Source organism: Procambarus clarkii, chromosome 41 (genome assembly GCF_040958095.1).
Source record: "Procambarus clarkii isolate CNS0578487 chromosome 41, FALCON_Pclarkii_2.0, whole genome shotgun sequence".
NCBI lineage: Eukaryota > Metazoa > Arthropoda > Malacostraca > Decapoda > Cambaridae > Procambarus > Procambarus clarkii.
In genome coordinates, this window is record NC_091190.1 from 8,952,459 (window position 1) to 8,958,458 (window position 6,000).

Below are 6,000 nucleotides of genomic sequence, written 5' to 3' on the forward strand. Positions count from 1 at the left end.
ATATATATATATATATATATATATATATATATATATATAATATATATATATATATATATATATATATATATATATATATATATATATATATAAATATATATATATAATATCTATGTATATATATAAGTATATATGTATAAATGTATATACGTATATATGTATATATGTATATACGTATATATGTATATACGTATATATGTATATACGTATATATGTATATACGTATATACGTATATATGTATATACGTATATATGTATATACGTATATATGTATATACGTATATATGTATATACGTATATATGTATATACGTATATATGTATATATGTATATATGTATATATGTATATACGTATACAGTATCCACTCAATTTAACGGCCTATATGGGGCTGTACCCTGGTCGTTATTTCCGGAGTTCTGGTATTTCCGAAGTTAAGATGTCGGTAATTTTTCAAGTAACATTCAGGTAGTTGTCTCCACTCGACTATCCGGACTATATGGGAAGGACCCCCAGCCGGATTATCACATGTTCCGGATAATAGTACTTTTTCACCTCTGAGTCCAAAAGGGACCATTTCCGACAATTTTTATACCACACGCATGATTTGAATTGACACACTAATTAGTGTGGGGCTGGTGCATGGGTGGTTAGCTGCCTAGCTGGTAGGTGGGCAGGGAAAGTGGGTGGGCAGGCAAGTGGGTGGGTGGGCAGGCAGGGATAGGTGGGTTCAGGCAGGTGGGTTTTGGATGAGTGGATGGCAGGTAGATGGGCTTGGTGGGTGAACAGGTTCGAGCAGGCAGGTGGGTGAGTGGGTAAGCAGGCAGGTGGGTGAATAGGTGGGTGGGTGCATTGACAGGTGGGTAAGTGGGCATGCAGACATGTGGGTAAACAGGTGGGTGGGCAGGGAAGTGGGTGAACAGGTGGGTTAAGCAGGCAGGTGGGTGTGCAGGTAGGTGGGTGAACAGGTGGGTGGATGGATTGACAGGTGGGTAAGTGGGCGTGCAGGCAGGTGGGTGGGTAAATAGGTGGGTGGGTGAACAGGTGGGTAAATGAGTGTGCAGCCAAGTGGGTGGGCAGGGAAGTGGGTGAACAGGTGGGTGGGTAGGAAAGTGGGTGAACAGGTGGGTGGGCAGGGAAGTGGGTGAACAGGTGGGTAAACAGGTGGGTGGGCAGGGAAGTGGGTGAACAGGTGGGCGGGCAGGGAAGTGGGTAAACAGGTGGGTGAATGGATTGGCAGGTGGGTGGGCAGGGAAGTGGGTGAACAGGTGGGTAAGTGAGTGTGCAGGCAGGTGGGTGGGCAGGGAAGTGGGTGAACAAGGTGGGTAAGTGGGCATGCAGGCAGGTGGGTAAACAGGTGGGTGGGCAGGGAAGTGGGTGAACAGGTGGGTGGGCAGGGAAGTGGGTGAACAGGTGGGTAAACAGGTGGGTGGGCAGGGGAGTGAGTGAACAGGTGGGTGGGCAGGGAAGTGGGTGAACAGGTAGGTGGGTGAACAGGTGGGTAAACAGGTGGGTGGGCAGGGAAGTGGGTGAACAGGTGGGTAAACAGGTGGGTGGGCAGGGAAGTGGGTGAACAGGTGGGTGGGCAGGGAAGTGGGTGAACAGGTGGGTGGGCAGGGAAGTGGGTGAACAGGTGGGTGGGCAGGGAAGTGGGTGAACAGGTGGGTGGGCAGGGAAGTGGGTGAACAGGTGGGTAAGTGGCGAGACTGGACGACACGTGTGATCTGCCTGGTCAACCCCCCCTCCCCCACCTCACGCCAGCCTTCCCATCTCCCCTCCACATGTGTCGACAGACACGTGGGTGTCGACACGCTGTACGATGCGCCGTAAGTTCTGTTAAATCCCATTTTATTTTATTGTAAATATTTAAATTAATAAATAGCAAACCAAATACTGTACTGTACTGTTCATCTATTATAGTGTTATTTAATTAATATTCGGAACTAGCTCTCCACAGCAATAAGAAAACAATATAATTCTTGCAACACCGCCAACGCCACCTTCGTTAGGCTTAAGCGAATCCCATACACACCACAATAGTTTTTCCTCCTTCCGTGACCAACTCCCTTCCTCCCTTCCTGACCAACTCCCTCCCTCCCTTCCTGACCAACTCCCTTCCTGACCAACTCCCTTCCTCCCTTCCTGACCAACTCCCTCCCTCCCTTCCTGACCAACTCCCTTCCTCCCTTCCTGACCAACTCCCTTCCTCCCTTCCTGACCAACTCCCTTCCTCCCTTCCTGACCAACTCCCTTCCTCCCTTCCTGACCAACTCCCTCCCTCCCTTCCTGACCAACTCCCTCCCTCCCTTCCTGACCAACTCCCTCCCTCCCTTCCTGACCAACTCCCTCCTTCCCTTCCAGACCAACTCCCTCCTTCCCTTCCAGACCAACTCCCTCCCTCCCTTCCTGACCAACTCCCTCTCTCCCTTCCTGACCAACTCCCTCCCTTCCTGACCAACTCCCTCCCTCCCTTCCTGACCAACTCCCTTCCTGAACAACTCCCTCCCTCCCTTCCTGACCAACTCCCTCCCTCCCTTCCTGACCAACTCCCTCCCTCGCCAACTCCCTCCCTAACCAACTCCCTTCCTCCCTTCCTGACCAACTCCCTTCCTCCCTTCCTGACCAACTCCCTTCCTCCCTTCCTGACCAACTCCCTTCCTCCCTTCCTGACCAACTCCCTTCCTCCCTTCCTGACCAACTCCCTTCCTCCCTTCCTGACCAACTCCCTTCCTCCCTTCCTGACCAACTCCCTTCCTCCCTTCCTGACCAACTCCCTTCCTCCCTTCCTGACCAACTCCCTTCCTGACCAACTCCCTTCCTCCCTTCCTGACCAACTCCCTTCCTCCCTTCCTGACCAACTCCCTTCCTGACCAACTCCCTTCCTCCCTTCCTGACCAACTCCCTTCCTCCCTTCCTGACCAACTCCCTTCCTCCCTGACCAACTCCCTCCCTCCCTGACCAACTCCCTCCCTCCCTTCCTGACCAACTCCCTCCCTGACCAACGCCCTCCCTCCCTCCCTTCCTGACCAACTCCCTCCCTCCCTTCCTGACCAACTCCCTCCCTCCCTTCCTGACCAACTCCCTCCCTCCCTTCCTGACCAACTCCCTCCCTCCCTCCATCAATCACTGCCTCCCATCCCTCCCTCAAGGCCTTGGAGGTCGTGGCCTGTTGCCACATGAGGGGCCGCCGATGCCAAAACAAACTCAATACCGACCTTCGGTAATATCGACCGCCAGACTGGTATATGAGGGTCCAGATACCGATCTCCCAAACCGGTCGTTATTACCGGCAGATCGGTATAAAAGAGGCCGTTAAATTGAGTGGATACTGTATATGTATATACGTATATATGTATATACGTATATATGTATATATACTGTAAGCTCCAAAAAACCCAGTATATAGGCAAGACAACAACATGTCTTTCTAGGCGTTTAATGATGCATAAGCAACAGGGCTCCATTAAGGAACATATAATCTCTTCCCACAACCAAACCATCGCCAGAGAAATCCTAGTAAACGACACAGAAATCATCGATAGATACAGCGATAGCAGGCGGCTTGACGTATGCGAGGCACTACACATTAAAAAGTCAACACCAGCAATCAACAGCCAATTAATGTACAACTATATTCTACCCACCTCAAGACTCCGCTCCAATATAGAAACATCAAGAAATATGGACCAATAGGCTTTCTACAATCACTTCCATTCAATACCCATTGTTTCGTGTTCTGTCTTGTGTTGATGAATTTAATACCCTATTAATTAACACTTTCGCGCTATCTGGACGTATATATGTATATATGTATATGTATTATTAAATATGACCAAAAAGTAAGATTAATAATTCTAACATAAATTTTCTCGATCTTTCGTACATTTCTTTTCACTGTTGATGGTAATTCAAAAATCAATTCTCCAAAATTCATTTTTATTTCTAGTCTGACGCGACACATGAGCGCGTTTCGTAAAACTTATTACATTTTCAAAGACTTTAGTTTACACATACACAACTGAATAGAACTTACACATCTCCGATTTGTTTATATCTACATTTGAGTGAGGTGGATGGGGTGAGGTGGTATTAACACTTTCGCGCTCTCCGCAAAGGTCACTCGGCCAACCGAATGTGCGCGCTGCGTTTTTATCGCTTAAGCGTAAAAACAAAAATGTGTATACTCTTTTTACTCTTCTGACCTTAGTTCTCATGCTACGTATTTCATTTTGGTACCAACGTGTTCGCAATAAAATTCTCTAGAAGAACATTAGTAAAATAAGTCACGAAACATATAGGGATACCAGCACCAAATAAATAACTACGTAGATGACTCGCCGTGAGCGCCCATCAGCAACAAAATGTTTTTACTCTTGGGATTGTAATAACCTCTACACTTGTTCTACAGCGTTAATTTTGGTATCAATGGACTCGCAGTGAAATTCCCAACACGGTGATATGAATATAAGCGTAGAATAATGAAGCAGCCCGCCCGCAAGAGTGTGGGAAGTGGTGAAATTGTTACCCGGTATCAGTGACGGGACGACGCACGGCGCTTTGAAAGTTTATACTTATTTCACTCTCATGACATTAATTTTCTATGTACGTCATTCATTTTTATGTCAATGTGTTCGCAATAGAATGTTCTATGTGCCCATAGGTAAAAAATATCAACAAAGCGTAAGTTAGAATAGCGACAAATATAAAACAACGCTGGAACATATCAGTGAGCGTCAAACACACACGAAATATTTTTACTTTTGTTATGTTTGTCAAGATTATACTTGTTGCACACAGTTATTTTTGGTTGTATATTGATCGGAATAAAATTCCCTAAACAAACATATGCATCTAATCCATGATATGGGGGAAGAATTACCAGTATAAACGGCTAAAGTCACCCACCTGCAACCCGTTTGGGACAAAATACCATTTGATCGAAGTTATCCACACCTTTCATGAACTTATTGTACCATGCAGCCTAGTGGTGAGAAAGAGAACCTCATAGCGCGCAGTTTGAAACAAACCCAAAGTAAATCGGATAAAAATTGAATTTTATACAAATATTTTAAAAGTAGACATAACTTTATGTCCACTATGCGTTTACGTTAGACGAAACCGAACGCGCCGGTGCGTCCAGATAGCGCGAAAGTGTTAAATTAATTAATAGGGTATTAAATTCATCAACACAAGACAGAACACGAAACAATGGGTATTGAATGGAAGTGATTGTAGAAAGCCTATTGGTCCATATTTCTTGATGTTTCTATATTGGAGCGGAGTCTTGAGGTGGGTAGAATATAGTTGTACATTAATTGGCTGTTGATTGCTGGTGTTGACTTTTTAATGTGTAGTGCCTCGCATACGTCAAGCCGCCTGCTATCGCTGTATCTATCGATGATTTCTGTGTTGTTTACTAGGATTTCTCTGGCGATGGTTTGGTTGTGGGAAGAGATTATATGTTCCTTAATGGAGCCCTGTTGCTTATGCATCATTAAACACCTAGAAAGACATGTTGTTGTCTTGCCTATATACTGGGTTTTTTGGAGCTTACAGTCCCCAAGAGGGCATTTGAAGGCATAGACGATGTTGGTCTCTTTTAAAGCGTTCTGCTTTGTGTCTGGAGAGTTTCTCATGAGTAGGCTGGCCGTTTTTCTGGTTTTATAGTAAATCGTCAGTTGTATCCTCTGATTTTTGTCTGTAGGGATAACGTTTCTATTAACAATATCTTTCAGGACCCTTTCCTCCGTTTTATGAGCTGTGGAAAAGAAGTTCCAGAAAATAGTTTAATAGGGGGTATAGGTGTTGTGTTAGTTGTCTCTTCAGAGGTTGCATGGCGTTTCACTTTCCTTCTTATGATGTCTTCGACGAAACCATTGGAGAAGCCATTGTTGACTAGGACCTGCCTTACCCTACAGAGTTCTTCGTCGACTTGCTTCCGTTCTGAGCTGTGGCTGAGAGCACGGTCGACATATGTGTTAACAACACTCCTCTTGTACCTGT

The 6,000-nt window shown here is 45.6% G+C and overlaps 1 protein-coding gene across 1 annotated transcript in view; it reads right to left on the reverse strand.

Annotated features, from left to right (window-relative positions):
- LOC138373089 (uncharacterized) overlaps positions 1 to 6,000 on the reverse strand; it is a 105,948-nt gene that overhangs the window by 33,047 nt on the left and 66,901 nt on the right. The window lies entirely within an intron of this gene.